Source organism: Piliocolobus tephrosceles, chromosome 13 (genome assembly GCF_002776525.5).
Source record: "Piliocolobus tephrosceles isolate RC106 chromosome 13, ASM277652v3, whole genome shotgun sequence".
In the NCBI taxonomy this organism is placed as follows: domain Eukaryota; kingdom Metazoa; phylum Chordata; class Mammalia; order Primates; family Cercopithecidae; genus Piliocolobus; species Piliocolobus tephrosceles.
The window spans coordinates 51518499-51528106 of record NC_045446.1 but is presented as its reverse complement, the minus strand read 5'-3'; positions in this window follow the sequence as shown (position 1 = coordinate 51528106).

Sequence of the window (9608 nt, the reverse complement as noted above, 5' to 3'; positions counted from 1 at the left end):
TCAGAGCAGAACTGAAGGAGATAGACACACAAAAAACCCCTTCAAAAAAATCAGTGAATCCATGAGCTGGTTTTTTGAAAAGATCAACAAAATTGATAGACCGCTAGCAAGACTAATAAAGAAGAAAAGAGAGAAGAATCAAATAGACACCATAAAAAAATGATAAAGGGGATATCACTACCAATCCCACAGAAATACAAACTACCATCAGAGAATACTATAAACACCTCTACACAAACCTCTATTTATCCAGAAATGGATAAATTCCTGGACACATACACCCTCCCAAGACTAAACCAGGAAGAAGTTGAATCTCTGAATAGACCAATAACAGTCTCTGAAATTGAGGCAATAATTAATAGCCTACCAGCCAAAAAAAGTCCAGGACCAGATGGATTCACAGCCGAATTCTATCAGAGGTAAAAAAAGGAGCTGGTACCATTCCTTCTGAAACTATTACAATCAATAGAAAAAGAGGGAATCCTCCTTAACTCATTTTATAAGGCCAGCATCATCCTGACAGCAAAGCCTAGAAGAGACACAACAACAAAAAAGGAGAATTTTAGAACAATATCCCTGATGAACATCGATGCAAAAATCCTCAATAAAATACTGGCAAATCAAATCCAGCAACACATCAAAAAGCTTATCCACCATGATCAAGTCAGTTTCATCCCTGGAATGCAAGGCTCATTCAACATAAGCAAATCAATAAATGCAATCCATCACAGAAACAGAACCAATAACAAAAACCACATGATTATTTCAATAGATGCAGAAAAGGCCTTCGACAAAATTCAACAGCCTTCACCCTAAAAACTCTCAATAAACTAGGTATTGATGGAATGTATCTCAAAATAATAAGAGCTATTTATGACAAACCCACAGCCAATATCATACTGAATAGGCAAAAACTGGAGGCATTCCCTTTGAAAACCGGCACAAGACAGGGATTCCCTCTCTCACCACTCCTATTCAACATAGTGTTGGAAGTTCTGGCTAGGGCAATCAGGCAAGAGAAAGAAATAAAGGATACTCAACGGGGAAAAGAAGAAGTCAAATTGTCCCTGTTTGCAGATGACATGATTGTATATTTAGAAAACCCCATTGTCTCAGCCCAAAACTTCCTTAAGCTGATAAGCAACTTCAGCAAAGTCTCAGCATACAAAATCAATGTGCAAAAATCACAAACATTCCTATATACCAATAACAGACAAACAGAGAGCCAAATCACTAGTGAACTCCCATTCACAATTGCTACAAAGAGAATAAAATACCTAGGAATCCAACTTACAAGGGATGTGAAAGATCTCTTCAAGTAGAATTACAAACCACTGCTCAGTGAAATAAAAGAGGACAGAAACAAATGGAGGAACATTCCATTCTCATGGATAGGAAGAATCAATATCGTGAAAATGGCCATACTGCCAAGGTAATTTATAGATTCAATGCCATCCCCATCAAGCTACCAATGACTTTCTTCACAGAATTGGAAAAGACTGAAGTTCATATGGAACCAAAAAAAGAGCCTGCATTGTCAAGACAATCCTAAGCAAAAAGGACAAAGCTGGAGGCATCATGTTACCTGACTTCAAACTATACTACAAGGCAAAAGTAACCAAAACAGTATGGTATTGATATCAAAACAGATATATAGACCATTTGAACAGAACAGAGGCCTCAGAAATAACACCACACGTCTACAACCATCTGATCTTTGACAAACCTGACAAAAACAAGAAAGGGAGAAAGGATTCCCTATTTAATAAATGGTGCTGGGAAAACTGGCTACCCATATGCAGAAAACTGAAACTGGATCCCTTCCTTACACTTTATACAAAAATTAACTCAAGATGGATTAAAGATTTAAATGTTAGACCTAAAACCATAAAAACCCTAGAAGAAAATCTAGGCAATACCATTCAGGACATAGACATGGGCAAGGACATCATGACTAAAACACAAAAAGCAATGGCAACAAAAGTCAAAATTGATAAATGGGATCTAATTAAACTGAAGAGCTTCTGCATAGCAAAAGAAACTATCATCAGAGTGAACAGGCAACCTACAGAATGGGAGAAAATTTTTGTAATCTGTCCATCTGACAAAGGGCTAATATCCAGAATCTACAAAGAACTTAAACACATTTACAAGAAAAAAAAAAAAACAAAAACAAATACAAAAACAAGGAACCCCATCAAAAAGTAGGAGAAGGATATGAACAGGCAATTCTCAAAAGAAGACATTTATGTGGCCAACAGACATATGAAAAAATGCTCATCACCACTGGTCATTAGAGAAATGCAAATCAAAACCACAATGAGATACCATCTCATGCCAGTTAGAGTGGTGATCATTAAAATGTTAGGAAACAATGGATGCTGAAGAGGATGTTGAGAAATAGGAACACTTTTACACTGTTGGTGGGAGTGTAAATTAGTTCAACTATTGTGGAAGACAGTGTGGTGAATCCTCAAGGATCTAGAACTAGAAATAACATTTGACCCAGCATTTCCATTACTGGGTATATACCCAAAGGCTTATAAATCATTCTACTATAAAGATACATGCACATGTATGTTTATTGCAGCACTGTTCACAATTGCAAAGACTTGGAATCAACCCAAATGTCCATCAGTGATAGACTGGATGAAGAAAATGTGGCACATATACACCATGGAATACTATGCAGCCATAAAAAAGATGAGCTCATGTCCTTTGCAGGGACATGAATGAAGCTGGAAACCATCATTCTCAGCAAACTAACACAGGAACAGAAAACCAAACACCATATGCTCTCACTTATAAGTGGGAGTTGAACAATGAGAACACATGGACACAGGGAGGGGAACATCACACACTGGGGCCTGTCAGTGGATTGGGAGTCTAGGGGAGGGATAGCATTAGGAGAAATGCCTAATGTAAATGAAGAGCTGGTGGGTGCAGCAAACCAACATGGCACATGTATACCTACGCAACAAACCTGCACGTTGTGCACATGTACCCTAGAACTTAAAGTATAATAAAAAAAAATTTTTTAAGATATATACTACAAGTCATATGTTTTAATTTTTCCAATCACTACATTTACAAAATAAGGAAAAGAACATCAAAGTAATTTTAATAATATTTTAACCCATATATCCAAAATATTATTATTTCAACATGTAATCAATATAAAAAAGTTAATAGGATATTACTTTTTTTGTTCTAATTCTTCAAAAAGCCAGTGTATATTTTATATTAATACCATATCTCAGTTCAGACAATCCACATGGAAAGTGCTCAGTAGCCAGATGTGACTAGAGCCTACCTTACTGAACGACACAAATCTAAAACATGCTTTTCAAGTCCTATAGCTGTACGGTAATTTATTTAATCAACCACCCCATTGCTAGAACTTACCATTTTTATAAAATTTTGCCATTATAAATAATAATGCAATGAAGATTCTTGTATTTACATCTGTGCATATTTTATGATTTCATTAGTATACACTTCTTGAGATGTAACTGATTTATTAGGATTATCAAAGTTATAAGCCTTAAAGCTCTTAATGCTGCCAAATTGCTTTCTACAAACATTTTACCGATTTCCATTTGCACCAGCAGTACACAAGATTCTCACACTTCCACCAACACTGAGTGTCACCTCTATCAACACTGAGTGTACCCCAGAACTCCCAGTCTTCTACTGTTTCAACTTGCAATGTAATAGATAACCAACGACCACCGCTGTGCCAGCTACCTTCTTCCTGTCCCTCCAGATCTACTCTCTGCCCTTCTCCCTGCTCCGTAACCAGGAAACTGGCAATTGTGGACTGCACCAATGGCCTTGATTGCACCCCAGTTTCCTGTTGGGTAATGTCAGTGGAAAGTACTGGTGGGAGATGGAAGGAAGCAGGAAGAGTGAGGTCAGAATATTGATTTCCCTGGGTCCCCCCTTCTGAGTTGCTGTGGGTTGGCTATGTCCCTCTAAAAGAGGCCACAGCTCCTGTCACATAACTCTCTCTATGCAGCTACCTGCTGTGGCTTCCTGTAACTCCCTCCTTTTGCCCTTTCTGGCCTAAGGAAGGTAAGGAGGCTTCTAGCAATTACTAGCCCCAATATTCTGCATTATCTATCCCTCATTGGTTTCTCTACACTTTCTTCACACCTTTGTACATAATCCCTTTATTAAACCCTCCTTGACTGCTCAGTTGAAATTCATCATCAGTTTCCTGTGAGGACCATGAATGACACAGCCTGACAGACAGTAAATAACTTGACATTAAAAAGAGTGGCCAAGATTGACTAATAAACTTACTTCAAAGGAAACATGTTCTTACTTTAGAACAGAAGAAAACTTGCTATAAAAAGAAAATTATAATTCTAATTAGTATCTTCAAAAAATATTGAGACAATGTTATAGCCATAAAATAATTATTTTAAGAGTAACATTATGAAAAAAACAACCAGAAAGAAAGATTTTGGAGATGAAAACAAAATTAATTGCCAAAACAAAAAAAAATTAAAGTTAGATGATAAAGTCCAGAAAATATTTTTAAATGTGAGAGATATTAAAGTTATAGCAAATATGAATGAAAACTGAAGAAATATAAAGAATTGACACAAATGATCCAGTGCCCAACCAGTGGGAGTCCTCAGAAGAGAACAGGGAAAAAAAAAAAAAAAAAACAAAACGGAGAGGGAATTAATAAGGAAATAGAACAAGGAAATTGTCCATAGTAAAAGGAAGACACAAGACTTAGAATTTGAAGGCCCTGGAAGCTCTGAACAAGACAAAAACTAAAAACCCACACCTAGAAATATTATATATATTAAAAAAAACTTCTAAAGAAATGAAAGAGTCATAGACAAAGGAATAAAAGTCAGGCCAACATAAGACTTCCCATCAGCAACAATGGATGCTAGAAGATCCTGTCCTCTACCAAGTCATCATCTACTCTGCAACCAGAGTCACCTTCCTTGAATTCAGATATCACCAAGCTACTTTCCTGCTTATAAATTTGCAATGGTTCTCTTTGGCATTAAGCTGAATTTGGAGCCTTCGGTTAGCTCATGTGACTCTCTATAATCTGCCCAGACCAGCCTCTCCTGCCTGTTCCTGCTTCTGCAGCCTTTGCTCCACCTTTATGAGGCTCCTTGTGGTTTCCTGGACACATCATGCTGTTTCATGCCTTGTTGCATTTGTAAATACTGCTTTCTCCTCCCAGCAAGCTCATTCTCCTATTTTACCTAACAAATTCTCATGTCCTTCAAAACTCAGCCAGAGTAGCAGCTTTTCTGTGAAGTTTTCCTTGCTTTGATCCCTGCCCTAGGTGAAGCCCACAGCTGCCATTTGCCTGAGAAGAGAATTTGGGCAGAAAGCAAAACCTTTTTCAGTGACTTTCACGTGCCACAAATTGTGCTGGGGACACAGAGTTTACATAGCTTCTCTTAAAGCTTACAGTTTTGTAGGTGAACTGGAAAAGCAAAACAATTACATCAGTGTGGAGTTGTTGCAATAAATATTTGGTGCTAATGAAATACAGAAGTAGAAGCCTGTATAAGTGAGAAAAAGCATAACAGGAATGATTAGGGTTGAGTTCGCTTTGAAGTAGGCTTTGGTAAATTTGCATTAGAAGGAAACTGGAGAAGTTGGAAATGATAGAAAAGTTGACCTCCCCCCCCCCCCCCACAGCCAACTACATTAAATGCCTGGCATTTTGATACCACTTCTTCCTTTCATGCCCATGCATCTCTCTCAAGTGAGTGACAGTGAGCCCAAACTCTGACTCAGAACTCATCTTCACACAGATGTGCCAGGCATTGACCATTGACTGATCACAGCTTCTTCACTAGATGAATCCCACCAATATCCTTTATCAGATTTGCATTTGAAAATGGGTCTCTGGCAGGAGAGTGGAGTCCCTAAAGCCATAGGCCTACAGCTAGCCTCAGTCTCCAAACACTACCTTAGACATTGGAATGTAAATGATAAAGAGCTGCCACTGCTAGGCATTGCAGTTAGATAGTCACTGCAGAAAGAACCCAAGCCATGGTGGCCTGGTGTACATTGCCCCATTCCTGTATCTTGCCCCCTCACTGGGTCAAGCTCAACCAGAGGCTATCATGAAACTCTCATGTCATCTTTGTCCCAGATGTAGATTTATTTTTCTTATTTAGGATCAAGGAAGATCTCTATCATTCATTTACCAGGTTACTTGGGCTGACCTTTCATAGTCAAGACCTTACATAGTCAAGGATGTAATATAGTGAGACTATTATAAAAGAACCTAAACTTAAATACCAGTGGTCAATGCGAATATAAATAAGCTGTGAGTTTTTACCCATTTTTATGGCAAAGATTTTAGCAATGAAAGAGATGACAAGGGTGTAGTCAAACAGGAACTCTGCTGGTGGGAACGTACATTGGTATAGTCATTTTGGAGAATAAATCTATAATGAAATCTTTATTGAAATAAGCTAGACTCAAGAAGGTGCAAGTGGAGATTATCTTTTATTCTTCTCCATGACTCCTGTTGAACCTGCTTCACCGGTCACTTTTCTGCTAATAGAAGCTTCAAACACAATGGAATACCAATATTAAACCCAATGCTGTTGGCTGAAATGTGTTCCCCCAAAATTCATATGTCAAAACCTAATTCTCAGTGTGATGGCATTTGCAGGTGAGGCCTTTGAGAGGTGGAATCCTCATGGATGGGATTAGTGCCCTTCTAAAAGAGGACTCAGAGAGCCTTTTTGCCCTTTCTGCTATTTGAGGAGCAGTGAGAAGACAGCCATCTATGACCCAGGAAGTGAGCCCTTGCCAAACACTAGATCTACCAGAGCCTTGCTCTTGGACTTGCCAGCCTCCAGAACCGGGAGAAATAAATTTTTATTGTGTAAGACAACTAGTCTGTGATATTTTGTTATGGCAGCCAAAGCAGACCAATATGTTTAATAAAAATTATGTATGGCCTAATACGAAGAAAATGATGAGTTTTTCAGAGAGTGATAAAAATGACCCAAATAACCCTGGATTGGGAGGTTCGGTATTGTGAATATGGGGATTCTCTCCCAAAATAATAGATATTTAATAGAATCCTACTTAAAGTTACAAAGGAGTTACAAGGAGTATTCCTTTATCAGCTGATTCAATAATTCAATAATTCAATACTTTCTCAAGAGAAATTATGTTGGAATAACAAACATTTTTTTGGACAAGAAAAGAAAAAAAATACAAATGTGGGTGGGCTAACTCTAATCCTAACTCTGACCCTGACCCTGACCCTGACCCTGTGTGCCTATGTGTATATGTGCATGTGTATGTGTATATTGAAGATAGTATTTCAAATCAATGACATAACAATGGCATGGTCAACAACTGGTATTTAAATAATGAGATATTCATCAAACAAATAAAGTTAAATCCTTACCTAGCACCATACACAAATAAATAATTTCAGGCAAATATATTAAAAATTTAACAAAGTATTTGCGGTGATCACTGTTTTTTGTTTTGTTTTGTTTTGTTTTGTTTGAGACAGGGTCTTGCTCTGTTACAGTCATGGCTCACTGAAGCCTCAACCTCCCAGGCTCAAGTGATCCTCCGGAAGCCTCCCATGTAACTGGTACTACAGGTGTGTGCCATCCCACCCAGCTAATTTTTTTGTTTTTGTTTTTCAGTAGAGGTGAGGTCTTATTATGTTGTTCAGGCTGGTCTTGAATTCCTGGGCTCAAGTGATCCTCCTGCCTCAGCCTCCCAAAGTGCTGGAATTAAAGACATGAGTCACTACAACCAACTGATCACCATGTTTCATCCTCCCTCCTTCCTCTGACATCAATTCATCCCAAAGGATTAATCTAAGGCAATCAGGGTAATCACATTTCCCAGGGAAGGAATTGGGCAAAGACAAGAGAAATTTCTTGGAGCTTTGGAAAAAGATTTCCTTGTTTCTAAGAAGGAGGTAGAGGAAAATACAGTGCTTTTTTTCCTCTGAATTTGCTGTGAAGTCTGAATATGAATTCTGCACCTGCTGATATATAAATGATAAGAGACTAAAAAGATAAACACCAAAATGTTAGCAGTGCTTGCCTTTACTACTATTTAATTCTACATCGTTTGAACTTTTTACAATGAGAATGTATTCATTAACTAGTTGTGTCAACATTTTTAAAATTGTAATTACTCTATGTAATCTTTATTTCCTTAAATCCTGCTTGCTTTCTTGTTTTAAATATTTGCCTGACATGTCACTGTCCCATCCTTCTATTTTCAACCTTTCAGCATCATTTTAAGTTATTCTTAGTACATCCGATTCTTAGTAAATCCAATGACACAGTCATCGGATTACTTTGTTGTTTTTACTCCAACTGAGAGTCTGCCTGTTATGAAAGGGAGTTTAAAAGTGTCGACATTTGTTGATAAAACTGTTACGCCTGGTGTTGCTTTAGTCATCTTATTTTATGCCTTACATTTTCTTTGTTTGCTATTTTTCTCTTGCTATATGTATGGTATTTTGTTTGCTTTTATCTTCTACAGTTATTTGGAAACTAAACTTCCTGCTTTAAGTTCTATGAGTAGTGACTAAATTATAAACCAATTCTTTCAAAATATATCAGCCAGGATTCAGTCAGGAAAATGATGGTCCAAGTATTCCAGGAACGAAAGGTTTAATACAGAAACTAAGGTCTGGCATACACTTTGGACAATCAGGTATGCTAAGGTCAGCAAACCCACCATCAAGAACTGGGCCAGAAGGTCTGAAGCATGTGGTTCTCGGCACTCACCGGGAAGCCAGTGTGAAACTGCAGACTGCCCACTGTTTTCAGGAGGAAAATGACTTCTCCCTCCAGACTTCTCAAGAGTGTCTCCCCAGGGCAGAAGCTACTGCAGCACCATCTAGGGAAGGCAATTCTAGGAAAGGTAGTCCCAGGCTACTTTTCAGCAATGCCGAATGTTAGCAAAGTTGACAAGAGAAAAATAGAAGAGCATACTTATCATTTTATTTAAAAATAAATGCTAATTTTTCTCCTCTTTACATGGAATGAGGAATCAAATGTTCTTCTTCCTCAACTATCACTATTTCTAGTAATTTTTTAACTGAACAAATTAAAATATAATTATCCTTTTCAGTTTATTTTTTATTTTATTTTTAGAGACAGGGTCTCTCTCTATTTCCCAGGCTAAAGTGCAATGGCATGATTAAGGCTCACTGCAGCCTCAACTTCCTGGTCTCAGGTGATCCTCCCATCTCAGCCCGCAGGGCAACTGAGACTATAGGCATGTGCCACCACACCTGGCTAATTTTGGTATGTTTTGTAGAGATGGGGTTTCACCATGTTACCAAAGCCGGTCTCGAATTCCTGGGCTCAAGTGATCCACGTTCCTCAGCCTTCCAAAGTGCTGGGATTACAGGCACACTGGCCTCAGTCTATTTTTTATATCAAGTCTCTATAAACACATTGATAATAATTGTCTGTGTGAATAACCGGTTTTAGTATTAGTTTTCAGTTCTTTTTTTTTTTTTTTTTTTTTTTTGGCGGGGTCGCGCCCTTTCGCCCCGGCCGGGGGGGGGTGGCCGGGTCTCAGCTCACTGCAAGCTCCCCCCCCCGGGGTTCCGC